This window comes from Ischnura elegans, chromosome 11, assembly GCF_921293095.1.
Source record: "Ischnura elegans chromosome 11, ioIscEleg1.1, whole genome shotgun sequence".
Classification (NCBI taxonomy): domain Eukaryota; kingdom Metazoa; phylum Arthropoda; class Insecta; order Odonata; family Coenagrionidae; genus Ischnura; species Ischnura elegans.
The window spans coordinates 84,585,611-84,607,986 of NC_060256.1; positions in this window are offsets into that span (position 1 = coordinate 84,585,611).

The window sequence follows — 22,376 nt, forward strand, 5'->3', positions numbered from 1 at the left end:
TAGCCGAAATACTACCTCCCCACATAAGATAGCCTATGCGAATCGCGACAATTGCGTCTCCAATGGTATTCATAAGGCAGACCTCAATAAAATTTAACTTTTACATTTGGTATTTTATGTTCAAGTTTGATTTTATTTTAAATATGCATGCGTTAGGAAAATCGTCTGTGGTATTTAACACTGAATTTTACACAGTAATTTTCAGAATAAAAACATTTCGTCGATTCCTATAATATTTTCAAGGTAGATTTCGATACACCTGTACTATTATTTAAGTTCGGACGATGCGGATTTCAAGGGAAATTTTTCTCTCATTTAAAAATATAATGCATCTTGTATGTTGTATGTAATTATTGTATCTTAATTGAATTTGTGTATATTGTGAAATATACACAAAAAGAGTATATAAGAAACATTCCGATCCACTTTTTTTAATATTACAAATTGCATACTACATTAATGCAGCGTTTGGGAGAGTTTTCATGCAAAAACGATGCACCAATCTTCTGAAATACTTTTCGTGTCTTTTGCAATTCACTGAGGTAGTGTGATCACTGGACGATGGAATGAAAACAGGTCGTGGAGTAATTGGGGAAAGCATATAAATGGAAATACGCATATGATTTACTCGGAAATTTTAGCGATGGCTTGAAACATGCTCGCAAATGATTCGTAAAAAGCTGTTGATTGGTAAAAGTGAAAATACCCGTCTGATTGGCAGTTCATGAAACTCATCATGAGCTGAAGCAGAAGTTGAAGGGACCTGAAGGTTAAGATGGGTATCAGCGGTGGCGGAATTTGCATGTCAAATGTTCACTTTGGAAACGTTTTCCCAGCTTGAGATTGCCAATCCCATCTAAGCTTCTCCTGAAACTTCAGCGTACCTATCGTATGCAAATCTACAAGTATGAAACTCATACGGAGTCGTGGGAGTTCTCGGTTAGGGGATTGCTATATGACTTTTTCTAAGCCATCATTTAGTTTATGGTTTTATTCCTGAGGGACCCTCCATTACAATATAGAATTGAAAGCATCAAATGATGCCTAAATTTCCATTAAGAATGAGGCTGATTTATTGAAAATAGTTTCAAAATATCAACCTCTTTGGACGCAGCGAAAATAACTCAGGGTATAAGTTGCAATTCCTAGAGATGTTGTTATCTTAGAATACAAATGTTTTTATATTTTACTATTTAATTCGCAATGACGCCGGAGGCTTTGCCCTCCAGATGGTAAATTGGATTTAATGTTTTCGATGATTCAGAGTTGAAATGTTTTCAATGATTCACAGTTTTATAATAATACTTAAGTAACATCACGGGTAAATTTGGATAGTTTTTCAATCTAAATCCAGTCGACATTTTTTTTTCGTGGCAGTGGAATGGAATGGAAACCATAGCAGTAGCATGAAATTGGAATAATAATTCAATATATTATACCACGGCTATTTGACCACTGCTCGTGTAACACCTCCTCCAATACGTGATCTGGAATGATGTCAGTACAATTATTTTTCAAAATAATTGCTTTTTGTTTTAAATTGCTTATCAAGCATGACACCAATAATATTTATTTAATCACCTTAGTTTTCACAATCAATACTAACTTATTTTTTAATGTATGCTATCGATTAGTATCAAATGAAAGTCTGCCTCTTAATTTCAGATACCCTAAATAATTCTTATAGTTAAATATGCCTATGTGTCTACCTGATTCTAGGTATGTGTAAGAGAACAGAAATATCGAGCAGATGCTTTTTGGCTGCTAGTTTCCTAGTCTTCCAGTTTCCTAGTCCCATCGTCTCCTAGTTTCAGTGAAAATTATTTTACTTTTATCCTCCAGGGTGTTTTTACAGTAGTTTTCCGGTGCATTCAAGATTGATTAGTCAATTCTTGAGAGCCATAGTATTATTAATAAAATAATATTTCTTATCTTTATCATTCATTATGTACTAAACCATGCTACAATCCAAGATAGCTACCCTTATAATTGCCGATATCCCTCCGTATGCCTTATGAAAATGTCATTGAATGTTTCTTGATGCATGTAAGAGAGCAGTCAATGCGAGCTGTTATTCTTGTTTTGGTGCTATACCCATCCTTTGCAGGCTATGACTCAATTCTATTCCGTTTCTCCTCCACAGTATTGTCAAAAGTTGCACAAATTTGAGAAACATGGATCGAATATTCCTAAAAATCATATTATTTCAACAATGGTATTAATGTTTATCATAAATGAGAGAATTTGGTACAAATTAGCTTCATTTCCTTTATGCTTACTACCCTGTAACCATTTTAACTAATCTGGTGTACTTAATACAAAAAAATAATTAACCTACCCGTCTTCGATTCATGGAGTAAGTAAGAGAGCCTAGTAGTGTTTTTTTCCTTAGATATATGCATCGCTTGCTGGCTTGGATCCAAATTATTTTCCGTTTACCCTCCGCAGTCTCGTCAAAAGTTACCCTCCAAAGGGTAGAATGCTGCCAGTACTCGCGCCGCCTCTCGTTCAACTCCCGAATATCATCATCTTGGCGCACCGGGGATAACAGGGCGACTTCCGCGGATTAAACTTGCCCCGAGTCTAGAAATTCAACTCCCGGGACGACCGCCAGGAGGCAGTAAGCCGTGTTGGCACGGCAACAGCTGGCGCCCGTCTCCCCGGCATCCCCCGCGGTAATAACCGTGATGACGGCGGAAAACCCTGGGATGAGTCAGACGAAACTATGGCCGCGATGAGACCGAAATGCGCATGTGTTTATAAGTAAAGCAAGCGAATCCGCGAGGGTGCGCTATATATTCCACTGCGTGTGTATGTAGGCGTCGGTGTATGGTAACTCAGAATCGGGAAGCAGCAAGCAAGTTTCCTCCTCTTACTGGGTCACCGACCTTGTCTAGATGCTCTTCATTGTCACGGGGGGGAGCGTAGCTGTTACTGTACCATTCACATCAACTCGTTCTCCCCCACCCTTCCCCATTTTTGTTTACAAATAATTATACGTTGATGCGGCGCGCGTGTGCCCTCTGTTCTCTTCTCCAAGTCCTCGACGTCTTATCCCACAAGGCGTCTAATTGTTTCAAGATGAGTAGGGGATGGTGTAGACACCAAGACTCGGAATAGTTAAGTGCCATTCGTTCATTCCTCTTGTTTTCCCTTCCAGCTCAAGATTTCTCGTATTCTCAAACCCACGTTCCGTACCCCTCAGCCTCTCCCCTTTCTCTAAGTGATTCTGATCACATTTTTCTCATTTCTGAAGGGTAAGGGTCTCATCTAAAGTTACCCTTTGCAGGGCAACTTTTGACGAGACGGGTGGATGGAAAATAATTTGGACCGAAGCCAGCAGCCCATGCGACTATCTAAGGAAAAAATACTCCATTTGCTTATTCTCTTATTTACACCGAAAATCAAACACGGGATAGTTAACGTTATACATAAGATATAACTACAGATATAAAATAATGACTATCGTAAACAAAACTAAAAAAAGCCTATTAAAAAATATCTCATTTATAATTTATATCATTAGTATTTAAATAGTGATTTGGAATTATTGAATTCTCAGGAATATTTAATTCATGTTATCATAGCTAATGTTATCTATGATATGGAATAGTTAATTCAATAATCATAGCAACTCATGAGAAGTCTGAGGAGAGCACACACAAAACAATCTGGTCTTCGATGAAAAAGCACCTGAAGATGATGACCATGTCGAAACCTAGGTCATAAGGTATTGAATTTATGTGGAATTACAAAGTTTCCTTTTACAATTCATTATGAGTACATCTCTGTATTCGTGTGCGACACCGTCTCTCAGCCATGAACTTGCCCAATACAGTTTCGCTCGTTCTCCACCAAACACTCCTCATTCCCACGTTTCTCCATAAGTTTCACCTCCCTCTCTCCTTCTATCCGTATTTTTCATCCCTCTGTGTAAGAACTTCATTGAAAACTTTAAAATACTAGACACCACTACTATAAGCCGTGACGTTAAGTTCTCGAAAATTTAAATAAGTACTCCATCAGGAGCATAGTATTTTTTAGTAAGTACATAATAATTAAGCTGTTTTAAAATTTGGGTTGATAATAATTTGCAAATTCATTGCTAAGCCCTTCATATCATGAATAAATATTTAGAAGCAACCATGAATATAAAGCTAAAAAAACTAGAATCGGAATTGAAGGAATAAAAAGCTTTTTGACATGATGATATATGTTGTCCCACCATAGTTTAGTTTCAGCGTAGTATTTTAAAGATCAATGAAGGTCATGTTACATCGCAACGAAACCATTTTCGGCCAAAATAAATGCCGTGTGGAAATTTCTACGTGGAAAGAGCAAAGACTTGATTCCTAGGGCAATGGATTTCCACCAAGTCACGCTCGCTACAGTTACTTAAAACCTTGTATTTCATCGATATTTGCCATGCATGGATGTCATAGTAATACTGTTAAGATTAGTATTCACTCTAGTTCGTATATACCTATATCCATGTGCGGCACCGTGTGTCAGCCATGAACTTGCCCAATGCAGGTTCGCTTGTTCTCGACCGAGAACTCATTCCAACATTCCCCATCGTTTTCACCTCCACCTCTTCTCCTCCTGTCCCGTTTTTTATTATTTCTCTGTGTTAAAAGCTTCTTTTATTTGTTCTGCCTCGAGTTCAATGGAGACTCGCAACGGCCTCCTCCCCCTTTACCTCTGGCGGGCAAAAATCAGGAGTGCTCCTTGCGGAGTGAATGGCACGGTGGAGGAGCAAGTTAAGGGAAAGGATGAGGTGGTGAATGAGGGAGGAGACTCGTGGAGGAAACAGCAACATACATTCTCTCTCTCTCTCCCTGGCTTCGAGTGTTTGAACAACTCTTCGTTTGCCAACTATTCCCTTCTGCCTTCGCCTTTCTTTCCACCCCAAAAGGAAAGCGCGAAAAATATTACAAATCCCATCTAATTCAAATAAGACGACGAACTGAGTGTTATTTTCTCGGGTGAGTTCGTCTTTAAAGGTGGCAATCTGCTTTAATCTTCCTCCATTATGTCTTGGCTGTAGCTCTCGCGGGCCATTGTTGCTGTTTGGTGATGTTTTTTGGGTAAGCCCCACGTACTTATTTTGTTTGATGCCCGACGTTTCGTAGCCGTTTCTGGTAACTTTTTCTTAGGGAATAGAATTCAGAAATTCCTTAGGACAAAGTGACGAGCCATGAACCGCCGGGCAACAAATACAATGATCACGCAGGGCATACCTGAAAAAACATGACCACCAGCGACCTCAATTACCTTTTAATGCAAATGAGTATCATGTTTTCATGAGCGTTGATGTGTTTTCTGGATATAAAGGATTAATTTGACTGTATTACTACCTAAAATACTGCACGGCTGCGAGGATTGGTCACTAGTAAAGTCTTATAAAATAAAAATTTCATAGCCTTTGAAAAAAAGTACCCACGAAAACGTTTAGACCTAATTATTATGCAGGATTGGCAGAAAAAATAGGAAAATACAGAACTGAGAGAGATAAATGGTGAGCCGAATATAATTCCAGCAGCAAAAAGCAAAAATTTTGATGGCTTGGTAACGTATTGAGAAGGGACAACAACATCACAATAAAACAGGTTTTAAATGGTAGACTCAATGGTAGAAGACCTCCAGAAAAGCCAGTAAGTTGGATAAACAAATTACTCAAGGTTTAGAAGAAGCTATGTGAACTTAGTACCTAGAACTAAGAAGCAAGAAAAATTGGAGCAGACATGGATGACAGAGAAGATTGAAGTCAAAGAAGATTGGGCCATTGGCGAGGTCAAAGGCCATTTTTTGGTTTATTTGGCCATATGAGGCGCAATAAGTTGGAATGTTGCAGCCATTAAAGGCCATGGTGTATTGGTATTACCAGTTTTGCCTTCGCTGTCAGTAAGTTTTAGATTTACTGGCATAGCCAGACTGGTTCAATGAATAGGTACTATGGCAGTTAACGGTAATATTAGATATATTATCATGTATATGACGTGTATGGTGTTTATGTATTACACATTTTATTAGGTTTGAAACATCATGTTATCGCTCGTTGTAATCTTAGGTTTCAAATAAGTCGCAATGATTAGAAAATGTTCTAATTACCTACTAATAGTTATTGCTGAAAAATACTTATTTAAGGTAGTATTTTCCGTAATCATACGTTAGGTTTGATAAAATTCGTTATCACATCATTAATACCAAATAAGCTTTAATATGGATTGCAAAAATATAAAAACATGTACATGTGACTATCTATTCGTCTTTATCAATCCCGGAAGCATACCTATTTCTTATAAAAAAAACTTGTAATTAACTTCTCTTTGTATAAAAAATCCAAGATTTGACATTCGCCATCACATCCATACCTCCTCTTTCTTTTCCGCTCCGAGAAAAGCCTGAGGAATATTAAAAATCTCATTAAATTCAAATATCACGAAAAGAGTTCGCTTTCTAGGATCTTTTCTTTTAAAGAGGATTGCCTATCTCATAAAGATGTTCTCTGTTATTTTGGGTACGAATATGAAACGCATTCGCACGTGAGTAACTTTAAACGGAAGGCGAGATTTATCGCGTGTCTATTTCTTGTCTGATCTTAAATTAAGAGGATACCTATTAATTTTCACGTTTATGAAATCTTTTCTTTTGCAAAAAAAAGACCAACTTATTACTTGTTTCCTTTTTTTGTTCATTTTTATATTTCGCCTTGCAAAAAAATAAATACTGACATTTTATCTCTCCTAGAAGTTGGAGTATATACTTCGTCTATACCTTTTAATTGTTGCATAAATGGCAACTCCAACATTTTATACAATCTGGCGTAATACACCTGTTATACTTTTGCCTACAAGAAGAAGCCTGAATTTCCAATTTTAGTATATGAATTAAAAACTAATCTGAATGAAACCTACCTAAGATTATCTTATAATATAGTCTATTCAATGATATCCAGTTTCAACTTGGGGTATTAATAACTGAACTTTGTATTATTCCTAATAACACGTTATTTTTACGTTCGACGTCGGTTGAATAAAAGAGTAGAATGGCTTGAGTCTTGCTGCTAAATTGATGCCCAAATTTTGTCGAAAACTCAAACTAGTTCGTTAGTTGAGGAATCTTTTGTATTTTGCATGAATGAAAATTTTTATATTGATGGAAATTTCCGTTATCCAATTAAAAGAGTTGACCATTGAAATTTTCTATGACAATAAAATAGAAGAACTTTAGGCAGATGAAGTTCAGAACAAATCGTGTTAATGCTTATTGAAATATTAAGTCTCGACTCATTTCTCTTTCCGAATTCGAAAGATATATTATTTCTTTCAGTGGAATTAATTTGGATCACAACACCCCGTCAGATGGTATTAAAAAGAGACGTATATAATAATTTTCGGAAACGACGGAAACGCGCTGCGATGGGGTACAAAAGAATTGAGCGGACTTGGAACGTAAAAAAGAGTTGGCGAGTTGATTTGATGAATTAGTTTAAATTATGGCCGTGGGAAAGGATGAATGATCCCCTTAAATAGCTCAGTGCCGTTGACAGAATGACAAAAGACAGCTGGTATCGACCATTAATTAAAGGGAAGCCTTGGATACAAAGGGGACCAGACCGGATGAAAAACTTTTAATTGAAATATGACAGCTCGGGGATCATAGCGGAACCAGCTCGACATGGCTATCGGCGACAAGCTGTGGCACCGAATAATTATGAAGATTTTCGGCTTCAAAGTGACTGTATTTGTACGTTTTTTTTAATCAGAAACTTAGTATTGTTTTCAATTTTTATGGAGAACCCGTTCGAGATAGCTCAATTTTCAGGACCATTTTATTTTTCTTTCGGTATAGAATGTCTCAATGATGAGGAGCATAACAATGGCTTCGTTAAATTTCGCTTGGACACAAAAATAAATGTGGTCATTGTGTTTCGTTTTTAATCGGTTTATTTGGTACCTTCTCCTCTCCGGGATCGTCGGATGTTACTTGTGCCAGCGTAATTATCTCATGATATTCTTCATGGCGTTTGGACAATTCAAGTGAAATTTCCTTACTATCCAATGCGCTCGTTTTTATCCAAATTCATGGTCCACGTTTTACTTTCGTAAATGATTGAATGATACCGGTGAAAGTCTTTCCTGAATCGGAGGAGTCTGAAAATGTGTTATTTCATATTCTGCATATTATTACCTTTTTTACAGACACCTGATATATTTTGAATGGTTATGAAAGCCGATCGGTTGAGAGTATATGGGAAATACATGTTGGGGTTTCGTATGGTTCATTTGAACTCAATCATCTGGTTTTAGAATACTACTTAATGATAGGTCATGTGCGTTCCTTTTTGATTTCACGTGTAGGATAAATTAGCTCACCGTCAATCTTTTTGGCATTGCAAAACTGTTTTTTCAAGTACAGTTCGTATTCTTCGTGCAACAAATGTGATTTTCTAAAGTTTGAGGCACATAGCCTTCCATTTAAAAGGTAATGAACCTGATTTTCTCTTTTAAGCCAACCACCAGATTATACTGAATGAGAAAGCAAGATCATTTCTTAGATTTTGACATGATCTATGCTGGTTTGGATAGGGTAACCTTGAATACAATGGAGGTGTTATCTTGCCTTTTTTAACTTAGGTGGTGGTCTCCGCATTAGTTAAGTCTTACTCACGTTGTTTTTTCACTATTTAGTTTAAATTTTTCCCCTACTTTTTAATCGTTTGTTGAATACTGAGGATTGTCTTGAAATTTCTTTTGAAATGTTTAATGCAAGTAATGTATAAATTATAAATTAATATGAATGACAATCTCGACAGCATTATTTATCTGTTAGCAAAGCGAGAAATACATAAAAATTAATTATTGCTCTCGTAAAACATGTTCTAATTGAAGGTTTGTCATTACAGTATTTTTATTTTAAAGTATTTTCTTTTAAATACGTATTTTGGCCTAAATTTTCGGAATGGAGCGCCTGCTATATATTTTAATAGTACTTTTGGTCCTTAAATTTTCCAATACTGAGGACTCCGTTGCAGCTTACCTTCATTTTTACGGACCGCTCAAGTATGTAAATCATGAGTCTCTACTCTATTCTCATTTGGCAATCTCCGTCCGTATCATCCGAGAGAAATGTGCTAATGAATAACTAAAGCAGGTATCTCGATGGTGAGTAAGCCTGCGTAGTATAATCATTGCGAATAGATGGTGGGTGTCTTTAACGTGCGATGTTCTGTCAACATCATTTCCCTAGCGTTATTTAGCCTTTTCAACTGCCGGCTACTGCTGAATTAAACACGGGACCATCGTTGCCCTTTGCACATCCGCCTATTTGCCTTGATTAAAAAGTTCCGGAGGCGTTACTTCTGCAGCGTTGATATTTCACGGTGGCGATCTGGGTCAATGGATAGCACGCAGGCATCTATTGCCTATATTTCCCATTTGCACCTCCCACGAATGCGCTTGGAGCACGCCGACGGAGGGACACCGAAATTCATCACCCATATTCTTAATTTTCACCTATCCAACTATTTTCTGCGCGAATTCAGGCAGGGGTGTCCATATTTATCATCCCGATTCCCACAAATACCTTTCAAGCAACAACTACACAATCAATGTCCGGATAAAATTTAATTAATAAAAAGTTAATACTATTATTTTTGTTATTAATTAAGGTCGCGTAGATACGTCAAAATAACACCTGCATTTTTGATAATGGTAAAACATTTTCCATATCCTGAATTTTCCATGATTCTACCGAGTAGGTAAAAAATTCCTCCATTGGCCAGATGAGAGAGCACCGTGAATCACATGTGAATCACACCTAGACATGGCGATAAAGCATATGTTTTACGTTTCGTGCGAAGGTAAATTCAGTAGAAATGATGAAATGTCCCGTCGAAATAATATTAATAGCTTCCACTACATCGTTTCACATATCATGCAAGATAAAACAATCGTTTAGTAAATAAATATTTAAAACTTTATTCACTAAACGATTGTTTTTATTTTTTAAATTGGCATTTTTCCTCAAATATAAATTTAATACGACCGGTTTCTTTGTTCTACATCACCTTCTGGTAAAGAGAATGCTTAAAATCCATTTCTATTCCAAAATACATGGAGGAGAAGAGCCTATGGCAGGAGGGGAGGGGGTTTACGTGGGGGAAAGGGTTGGGAAGTGGTTTGGTTGAAATTTGGATGATGGGGAGAGCATAGTCGATTATTTCCTTCAATTGGCCCTTTTCCCCAAAGTATTTCGGTTTACAAATGGATGCTGAATATTTTCTTTGCATGAAAATGATGTTGGGCATCGAAACTGGTCGTACTGAATTTAGATTTTAGGAATATTGCTAGTTTTATTACTAATTGATTTTGTTTTTCCGCCTAATCAAGCCTGAAACGACTACCTTCAATGGAAGTTTAGTGATAAAGAATTTTTACAGATATTTTTCGGCGATATTTTCTAAATACACTGCCCCTAATTAAATGATAAAATGATCGGGAAAATCCTTTCCGCGAGTTTTGCATGACCTTCCAACCGTAGCACGCCCCCGACCTCATGAGGCCTGGATCTCATGACCCGAGGACAAGACCTCAAACATTTCATCTATCTATTTCTCCCGCAGCGATTTTCTTCATTAGGTTATCAAGTGATGATGTGGGCGATATAATTGCCCCGTGTTATTCGTCAATGTTTCTTTAAATCACATTTAATGGTAATCCCTGATTGCACATCATTCAACAAGTGATTGTGCCATAAATGTCCGCATTGTAGCGCAGAATTCTTGTTACTTTGAGTCGGTGAGCCGAATTCCAACTTCGCCTTTTAATTTAACTCGGAAGTGTTTGTTATTTTAAATTTTTAGTAAAGAAAGAGTTTAGCAAGAGAGTACAGTTAAACATGATGCAATATGTATAGAAAAATTATTGGATCAAGATGTAGATAGTAGTATCTGCCGTATGTACGACAAATATTGAATATAGCCGTAAGTTTGGGAAGCTACTATACTTATTTGTGTTTGTTTTTATTATTAGGCTTTAGTTATTGGCTACCAATGCATTGTATGAAAATCGATCTTTTTGTCACTTGCTGAATTGATCACAGTCTCCTTCACAGGTAAGCAAAAAGTTCACTTGTGTCTTTACAATATTCTATAACACTAACTCTGAATTTAATCTGCCTGGATTTCACGCCGATTTGGAATTTATATCTTAACGATTCTATGAATAAATTTGCATGCTGCTACGATCTTTCTTTACGGTACTCATGTCTCCGTTTCATGGATATGAATATTTTGAGATATTTGTTTATGTGAATTTTCAATATCATGATAGTTATAAGTTTGCATTGAAATTAGCGTCGATAATTAAACCACATCAATATTAAATAATTAAACCACATCCATATTATAGAATGAGGAAAATTAAGATTTTTTTTTGTCTTTACAGAAGATAGATTTCACTCTATAGCTAATTTTTAAGAACATTTATTGTTGAACGAGGGCTACTCAGGGAGCTACCAAGTTTACAAAGGGATAATTATAGTAATGATAGATGTGCTATGAACCTTGAAAAACTGTTCCATTGATCTTGTTATTTAGGGTAAATGTATATTTTATTTTCTAGCATGAAGTGATTTTTTTCATCTTATGCTACTGGTAATACACGAATTACGTTTAAATTGAGTGGACCCTCATATATACGCGTTCCAAATTTGTTTTCCTTCACGAGCCGATTATGTATTTGAATGCGGAATGAAGCGAGAAAACCAGGATCTGAGTTGTAAAGATTCGCAAATACATTTTCGGAGTGCTCAGTATCGGATTGAATTGAATTTATGACCCGTTGAAAGCTTAGCCGGGTAAAGAAATTTTAACACGTTTTCTGAGTGGGTTCGTTTTCATCCTGGATCGTGGATTTGAATGCTTTATTTACCCCCTGAAGGTAAAAATTTCTCAGCTTTACATAAGTTGTACACATTTTTCCTTGATTTTTAATCGACACAAAATGAGACGGCTAAATTGCCCTCAGAATCGCTCACCAAGCCTACCTCTCTTGCTTTCCAGGAAATCTATTTTCAGTAAATCTGTTTTAAGGATAAATTGAGAATTCCTGAGGATACTTATCATACTGGGCTATTTAAGTAATTGATTTCATTAGAGCTCAAAATTTGTTTTGCTTTTATAGCAAAAACAGTGCAAGGGCTTTTGTTATATGCATGGAACAAATCAACATATAAATGCCTGACTTAGTGCATTGATGTTGCTATTTTATGGTAGTAAATTCAATTTATGATCTCTACGTTATGTTATACTAGAGCAATTACCTTTTTCCGGTTTCAAGTTATGAACGGCTTTTTTTTTTAAGATTTTCATTGAACTCGGTCTATTACATGTTGAAATAAACTGCGAGATAAATAATGATATAATTTTTTCATGTTTATGTGATATACTATACCTATGCCAGAGGTATATATGCGTCCGCTAATTTTTTGTTCCAATATCCTTTTCTTACAAGATTCCTTTGTTAAATTCTGTCGGGTTTCTCTCAAAACATTCCTGAACAGGTAGCCCGTTCCATATTTCCCTGGGTAGCCAACTTTTCTTTGTAAAATGATTTACGAAAGTGATTTAAAAAATGGGTGCATTCGGTATTATTTTGGAAAATCGGTGAAAAAAATGGAAACTGGCAAAATGATTTTTTCCAACAATTTTTCACATGGAGATAATATGGATGGAATTACTAATGCTTACTAATCTCTGCTTCTTACTTGTTCACAACTTAAGAGCCTCTGCTTGTTAACAACTTGAAATAGCGTGCCTCGATTTAGCACATTTTCTAGTGGAAATAAACAAAATATCTTTAAAAAATAGCAATGATAGTAGGTCTGCATATTGAAAGGCATAAAATGTTTTGGAGGTCCTTTTAAATAATCAGCACGGTTTTTCCTATGCTTTGGCGAACATTTTTCCCAATGACCTGGGTTATAATTAGGCAAATTCTGGTAAACGGGCCTTGTTCAGAGTAAATAAATTGTATTTTTCAAATTTTAAACCTATGTAAATCATTGGCGATAATGATTGACTAAACGAAAGGATTATTCATACATATTTTAATGCTGAAAACATTTGGAATCGAAAATGGTATTAGCTTGGCAAAGGGTTTTTCTTCGCTTAAATTCAGAAAAAAAAGAATGCGTGCACGGAGTTGTCCTTGTTATCTTCCTTTCCAAATTACCGTTCTTGTCTGTGGTATTCAAAATGCTGGTTACTAGGTTACGAGTGAGGTTAAGACTTGCTAATGAGTGCACGCGGTTCGTTCGTTTTGGGCTTATGAATTTCAGACTTACATATTATGCCCTCTCTTCCCGTTCACATCCCGTTTATTCATGTTCCCAGGGGCCCTCGTGCACCGACGAGGCAATCCTCACGTGAAAACAGTGGAAAAAGGCATATTAGCCCTTTCCTTGGGTCCTTTCACTCACTTATACCTGCAGATTTCCCTCCCATTACTGTCTTCATACTCTTCTTTTGTCATTCAAATTCTCCTGCATTTGCCTTATGCCGGGGACTCTAAACCCTTCAATCTAGTCCCATTCTTTCCTCCTGAAAGCCTCTTATGTTGGTCGAAATAGAGCGGCAAGACCGTTTTTAAGCACGGGCTAATGCCTCCTCTTTGCTCGCCAGTCCTAGGTCCTTAATCTTTTCCAAGCCTTCTTCCAATGCTCCTATTTTATCTCTAAACCGAAGCCTTCCTCTATCATTTTCTTTACTCTGCCGTCCCATCTACTTGCATATGGAATGTACTTCACTCTCTGAAATTTAAGAACCAAATTAGTCGGGCTTATCCCCGTAGTCGCCCTCCCATCTTTGCATGCATGTTGTATACCTTAAGTATAGTGTGTTTGGTACTACCTCGTTGCGAATTAGACTGTATCGTTTCAGTTCAACCGATCCAGGCGTGATATAGTGGAAGTTTGATGTATGGAAATGAGGGGAAGTTGCACTTTACCAAAATAATTGAATGGGTGCGACACATTTCGTCCCACAGAGACATCGTCTGGAACAAGAAATTGCACAATATAATGATCATTACTCCATCGTTAAATTCATATTTTATGCCTGATCTGTTTCGACTGAATAACTCTGTCATTTCTCATGCATTAAATTTGGGCTTCCTCGTATTATGATTCAAATGGGATAGTAAGGCTCCTCTCTCAACGAATGTATTCTTGGCATTTTTCTATTTGGGATGTCTTAGTTAAGGCTTGCGCTTCTTTTTAAGAGCTCCCTTCAACTGTGTTAATGTGGTCCATGTTGATAAAATGTTGTGCATACATGCACTAGCTTCAATGGCGACTGATAATTTTTAACTATTGTAAAATCTCCATGTTATTATGTTTACGTAATGAATCATCAGTCATTTTAAGAACTTTTCGTTAAGGAAATTTTTCTGGCGATGATTTCTGGAAGAGACATAATAATTTTATATCTTCTTATGGATATAGATTTGATAATATATTTATTAAGATAAAGATAACGTTACGTGTTCTTTAAATATTGAACATTCCTTCATTATTAATGCGTAATGTGAATCCTATTTTAAAAAAAAAACTCTTCGCATGCATTTTTAGGGCTTGTTATTTACGAGAGGATTAAAACCGATTGATATTCCGTAGCCGATCGACGTCATAACTGTACCTGATCTTCTAAGAGATTCGAATCGGAATTCTATATCCTTATTGAAAGATTTCCTCTATCTTCTACTAACTTGCATTGTTGAGTAGGTATTTCAGTTCATTTCATCCACCAGGAAAACCTGCTCTGACGTGCTCGAAATATTTTGATGTTTTTTTTCCCCGAATCCTTGATATCGATTCGTCTCCACTGTGGTCAGAGGTTTTGCTCTAAAGTGCATCCAATTTTCCGTGAGGCAGAATTGATATAGGAATCGACAATACCAATACGGTTTCTTGCGCCGCGGCCATCGGTCAATAAGCCACTCGCCCGATGCCTACTTGACCGGAGTGAAATATTCTGTCTCTCTTTGGCTTCTTCCCTGAATGCAGCGGCGTATTTGCATCAGATGTCCCGTGTGTCTGTTTACTTAACCTTCCTCACGCCGGGCTGCCTCTCGTTGCGACATTTCCCTTTGCATAGTCGACCCGAACCATGCTAATTCCAGGCCGTTTGTATTACCTTTCGCCGGTCATCAGACGAGGCTGCCTCTCTGTTTATAAAAGCCTCGCAGTGTGTCCGCGCTTACCCCGTACGATACACTCCCCTACTGTTGAGAGCCCGGTCTAATCAATGATTGGCCCAATCAATCCACACACTGTCCCCCTGACGGGTCTTTCGAGCATTTTCATTCCTTTCCAAAAGATGAGACGAAGGCAGAACCAATATAAATGCTCGGTCAATTCATGAAATTAGTCGATTACGCAGGCAAACAATGAAAAAACTTTTTTTCTGAAAATACCTTATTCTTATGCTTTTAAAGTTGGTGAATCCAAATATGATGGTTTTAAAGTTGATCTCTGCATTTCTTCCGGGTTTCCTTCCGCGTCAGATTGTTCGTAGACAACAGTTTTGCTGGCTATCCTGCCAGCGTCTTCAGGTCGAAGGCCTACGTTCTACGTTCTAACGGTACGAACCTACGTTCTAACGGTTTTAAAGTTGTATCACCCACCATATATTTACATTTTACAGTTAAATTTTGAAATCATGCGATATTTTTAGAATTTAGCAGCTTTTTTATAGTTATAGTAATGCTGAAAAAGTAGGTCTAACGAACGAAGATAATGGGAGATTACTTTTAGTACTTCACCGAGAAGTTCAGCAAGCGATTCATCGCAGAAAAAGCTACATAAGAAGCTTCAAGGAAAAAAGGGAAAGAAAATGTAGACCAATTCTAGTTGACAAGTGAACCTTGTATTATCACGGTGTAGTAAATGTAAACAATTTTATCACGATGTAGTGAACAGTAAAAGCAAACAATTTTATGATGCAACAGTGTTTCATTGATTTTTTATATACCGTATAGGGGTATTAGACTAAATATCAAAATGCATATTGCTTGAAAACTATGGGTGATACAAAAAAACTAAGGCCAGTTTTGGATTCGGCACATAAAAATATATAGATATCAGCTATCAAAATAAAAAAATATTCTAACAAAATTTTTTTATTGGCCGGTGTCATTAATCCAGCTTTCATGTCATGGAACTGAAAAAGGTACCATCAAGGGTGGTAGGATCATCGAAGGATGGTAAAAATAATTTTTTTTGGTGCTCATAGTTATTTTATTTATCGAAGGAAAGGTGATTTTCATTTAATTTTCGAAATTGAATGTGCGCACGAGTTGAAATTTAGCTTTGATTTAAAAGAAAATTATACTTATTTTACATATTAAATAATCCATTCTAAAATGAACGTATATAAGTATAATTCTATCGGAAGGAAGTCTGAAATTATTTTTGATCTTTTATTGCGCTTATCACTTTGTTAATCGATTTATGTTTTTATTTGAATTCCCATATGACCTCTCTTTTGCCTCCACAGTTCGATAAACCTCCCTTCTTGTTGAACGTCCAATGGAATCAATGATTGGCTTCACACTATCTGTCCACTGTTTCGGTCATTTCCATTCCTTTTCACTCGGATTCGTGCAAAACTTATCTTGTGTTTGTCAACCATTCCACTCCAACTATTTTTTTGTGAAGTCACCTTTCATCATTTCTCTTATAATGTTTTCCATTAAGAATGTCTTGATGGTAGTGAATTTAAGTGTAATTAGTAGGTTTAAAGTATACAGGGACTAGCCGCGGCGATAAATTTTACGGAAGTCACCCGCAATGCACATTCGTGCGAAAAATCCACAGAGAAAAAAATCATTCGCCTTGACCGGGTAGTGTCCGAAAATATCCACAGGGTAATAAGTAATTATTCGGGCGGTGTTTAGAGCAAAAGACAAGGGTGTGACCATTCATTATTACGCTGGCCTCCCCATTCCCTTATGTCAAGAGTCCAGTCTTATCAGTCAACCCACTTTACCGACTCGCTCGTCCGTTCGGATATATATCTATTCCTTCCTATGGAATAGGCCGGAGGCATAACCAACGTAAGTGAATAGTTTATCGGATTTTCAATCGTGCATGAAGTTAGTCGATGATAAATTCCTTATCTCGAGCCGGATAGCCAAATATATTTCGTAAGAGGGAAGGTGATTTCAGATGATAAGTGTCTTGATAATCGGATCATTCACTCTAATCCTAAATTGCAGTTTATTGACCGAATCCAGTTCATGCAATGGAGTGTCACTTTAAAGAAAACAATGAATCTCCCCCATTCAGCCATTCCCTCGTAATTTTGACACAGGAAAATACGAAAGTTGCCACCCACTTTGTGCTCGCTGTCACAACACAGTGTGTTAGTGACAGCGAGCCACTTGGGATGGATGCGCGCGGCGGAGAAGAAGCGGCTATGCGGTGACCCTCTCGACCAGAGTCGGTGACGTCATGAATTTTCCATGTGAAGGATTTTGCGCGTCAAATTCTCGCCACATATAACACGCAAAGAAAGCGACGGCTCGGAAAACGGAAAAATAAGGGTCATATAATTTTTCCCGCTCAATCCCGATCAAAAATAATAAAAAATGGTGAACGAGCTCTTTGCACTAAAGTGTAAGTTGGTGGATGAAAGCATTATTCCTTTCGCCGGACATGACGCATATTGTGTTGCTGATTTTTTAAGATATAGGATCTTACATTCTATACAAAGAATCCATACCCTTTTAATTATTTACCCTTAAAAGATTAATAAAGGAGTTGACTCTACTAGACTCTACTATCATTAGCAGTGACTTTGTCGAACAATAAGTTGTAAAAAATTATCAGTCGTTATTATTAGTTCTTGTAATCAACGTAAATAAGTTTTTGATTTAAGTATTTATTTATTAATTTCAAAGAGTGATTTTTCAATTTCATTATTTAATTATGAATTACTTTGTTTAAAACTTTTTGAAAAACAGTTACTAGTTCCTTCTTCTGCAATTACTTTTTACCGAGATGTAAATAAAGATAGATGCTACAACAATGACTAAACTGTCTGCTTCAACTTATCAACTAATTCTACAAAGGTATGTGATGTGATTTTTCAAGATATTTCCGTAAATATATGGTTAAAAAAATTTAACCGTCATGGATAAAATCTGGCTACTTGCACAGGCATCGATCTTCTGGTCAACTCCATAGTGGTACCCTGGTAGGATGCATTTCTAGGCGCTACGCGGAAGGTGTTCATAATGCGTAGCGCACAACATTAAGCCTCAGGCTAATGCACCCGGTCGGCGGTATGTTCCAAGAAAGAAGTGACCATTGCATTGTCCTGCGTGTGTATTACGTCTATTTGGGTTCCGGAGTGTTTGTACCCCTGCCAGACCATCGTTAGATAATGGAACCCTGTTCAGGAAACCACGGTGGCCATGATATCCTGGCTGAACCCCGGGACTAATTTACTTTGGCCACGACTACGTGATTTCCTCCACCCATTCACCTCTCCCTTTAAAATGAGTGTGGAATTTACTAATGTGCTTCGTTATGAAGATTCCTCAAAGTTTCGCCTAAAACGACTTTCTTACGTGTAAAAAGACTCTCTTTTATTAAATACTAAAATTGCCTTTGGTATGGAAGTAAGGATAGAGCTCAACCCGAAATATGCCAGAAGCATGTGAATGCTGCACATCTAGGGTAGTATAGGGGACTTTCCGTATGCCTCATAGAACTTTTAGGTTTTTAGTTTGTGGGTGCCCGAAGTCTTCACTTGGAAATCGAACCTGGGACCCTGCGATCTTTAGCTAATTGCTTCATCCACTTGACCTTAGTGCTAGTGCTCCGAGTGTAGACTGAAATACCAAAATTCTTAGCATTTTATTTTAAAAGATCTATGCTTGGAAATACTTCAATGAATACAAATTAACCACACGAAGAACTTAATGTGCGTTTACACTACTCGTACATCACTGTGGTTCATAGAAAAATGTGGGAGAAACATGGCTAAATTAATGGGGATATCAACGAGAAACATGGGAAGGCGCTGTGTCGTAGTCATATTTTTTCATGTGCAATAATGAACAATTTTTTGTGAATATACTTACTCTTATGAGTAAATATTTTTATTTGTCATTGATCCTATACGCGTCGGACAGCAACCCTACCAAAGGATGCTTTTCTGGGGTGTCTTATTCCACTCTATTAGGTATATCTGATGCTTATTAAATGTTATCAAATATGTTAGTGAATGAAATGAAGCAATATTTTATAATTATTGCTATCTTAAATGTCAATGTGAAGTGCTTGAATGTTTCGGAAGAACCTGGAATAAGTTCATTGAGTTTAATTTGTGCAAAAATCGTATAGTTATGTAAAGTGACCAATGATGAATGCATTGCTGTCATTCCTTTTTTCCTCGAAGTACACCTCTGAGTAATGGTTATAAAATAGAAAAAAAGTGAAAAGACGCAAAAGAAAACAATTTTTAAAATTCTCACCCACTATCCAAAATCCCTCGGGGAACATCAATCTCAGGAAGAAAGCAAGCTTACATTCTTTAGCGTGGTGATAAGAAAGATAAGCAGTTTATCCTTCCCGCCACTTTGCCTGTAATCACTTCATGAGGAGCAGTTGACCGCGAGTATATATTTTGTCGAAATCCAGCGAGTCATTTTTGCATAGTTTAATTTATGGCGAACCTTATTGGTGCCGAAAATGATTTCATTGAAGAATTTAATTATGCGTTTGAGCTAATTCATGCATGTTTTGTCTCCGAAAAATTAGCCCTTGGCCTCATTTTGCTATGGCGCAGCGCGAAATGTGCTGAAGATTTTTTAAACATTTAGTGTCTAGCTTCTTTTGAGCTCCAAAATTAAAGCAGATCATTCAGTTTAAAAAAAAATGTATTCATTTAATACAGGCTGTTTTTCACATTCGTTCTCAGCAGGCCTGTGAGTTATTAGTAGCTGTAATACCCACTTTGATTTCTTAAAAAAATCAAGCATCGCATTCCATTCTTATTCCATGTACCTAGATATGCCTACATCCGGTAAAAATGTTTGTACGGCTGGTTAATTGTTTTAGGAAAGAATAAAATTACTTCATGAATAACAATGTGTTAAATTTTGCGTTGCTAAGAAGAAAAATCTTTACGTTTAATTTCCTAAAATTAGTGGAGACGATTGAAAAAGGGATCGGTGTGGAGGTGGTGGTGGGGAGGGTTAAAAGGGTGTGAGGGGAACAGGATGCAAGGGTGTGAGGGACACTGGGTACATGGGGAAAGAGAGAGGGAAGGCCTTTACCCTTCTTCGCGGAGTCAAGCCCGGTAGCAGCAACGGCCACCTCCCGGGTAGACATTCAAATTCAATTACCCATAACGAACACAGCCCGAGCACTCCGTGGAGTTGGTCTGGTGAGAGGGTTAGAGGGGGGTGTGGAGGGGTTAAATTGCGGGTTAGGGACTGGGGGAGGTTAGGGGCAGGACCCTGGATAGCCGCTGCAGGGTGGGTGGGTTGGCTGCGGACGGAGAGGGGTTTTTGAATGGGTCACGAGTGCGATCGGAGAGAACTCGGCAAGAGTGAGTGTGGAGGGGTTTTACGATGTTGGAATCCCGGTATCGCGCTGCGACGTAACACATTGCGATAACCTGGCTGTAGTTAAAAGGTATTTTATTTTTAGCGCATGTACGTAGGCCACTATAGGAGTGCCAGCTTGTATTCAACGGCACGTAGTGAAATATCGCTTTGCACCAATGCATTGAAAATATTGTGGGTGAAGTAACGTTAGGTCGCATGACGTAATAGATTTTACTCAAGCATTGCAAGAATTCTTTTTATTTTGTTAAGACAGTTAACACATTATTCTCCCATAGGCCGCTAAAATTGTTTAAAGGGACGTAAGGTCTAAGAGCCTCCAATCGTAAACATTTTTAACCAAGAACTTCTGAACTTGATTACTCCGACATATGTTATTAACAAATCGACTCACTTCAATATCGAGCTTCCGTATCACTATGGCTGAGAAGTTTTTCGTGGAAGGGAATGCCGAGAGAATTACGCGGAAGCGTGTTCCGTACAACCACGAAACGTCATCAGCGGTGCAGGCACAAGGAGGCGGAAAGGTTAGCAATGGGATCTTATCTCGGTCCATTGCCCTGCAGTGCAGGGCCTGCACTGCACGGGAAGTGACTAGACCTTCCATAATTTATCTCATAATCAAATATACTTTGCTCTATCCATATTTGATTGAATACGAAAAAACTTTGCTTTAAATATTGGTATAAATAAAAGACCTCTCTCATCAAAACATTACTCATTATTCTTATCATATCAGGTTAAGTTGGAGACTTAGTTGCCATGCATCATATTTTTCATATCTGTGATCTGTCACTGAGAAATCGCAATGAAATGAATGATTTTCCTCGCAAGTGTTGTCAATTGTTAGCTGACAGCAGGGCATATTACTCTGCGCTATTTTAAACTAAAAATCATTTTCAATACACTTCAATGACGAAATGCTTTATGGCAATGTCTGTGTGCATGTATCAGTGGCAGAAGATGCTTCGAACGTCATATGATCATCGGGTTTCGGTAGTGGATAGCATGTTCCAGGCATGTTCATATGGAATGGACCTCTCATTATTTTCTCATTTAGTAAGGTATCAGGCTCCTATCTCCACTGCTTTATACAACCATGGTGATTGCTTTTATCTTTTGGGGTCATAAACAAGGCCTTGCCTCAAAATTTATCTATCATTTTTACATAAGCGTAGATCACTATATATAACCAATGGAAGCAGAGGTCTGGTTCTTTAATTCATTCGATGTTTCATTTGGCGAAGTCACAAGTGCAATAAATGCATTATATGCCTTATTTCCTCGTCAATCAGTCGGATCTTAGTTTCAACTGCAGCATTCCGTACATACTTATTCGATATACTTCAATATCGAGTTGCCTAATTGCTATAGCTGTTTGTGCATGTGTCAATGGAAGGGGATGTTGATACGGAGGTCGTCGTATAAGCAGCGGACTGGAGGGGTACCTCAAGGATCCGATCTGGGTCCCTTGCCCTTCTAAGCCCCTACCCCTCTCACAGGCTGTGAGGGGCGGGTTGATATCTTTGGGCTGATTCCGGAATGCCTCCTCGACCAATTTCTTCCTTCGCTCCCACTTCTCTCAGAAACCTCTTCCGTTTATGGCTAATTTCTCCCCAGCAGAACGATCTCCATCCCTCTCCTTCCATTCCTTTTCCCGTTCCTTCGGCATTGCCAAAGTGCTCCTTCCATCCATACGACTGCGTTCCAGCCTGCACTTTATTCCAACTGCTT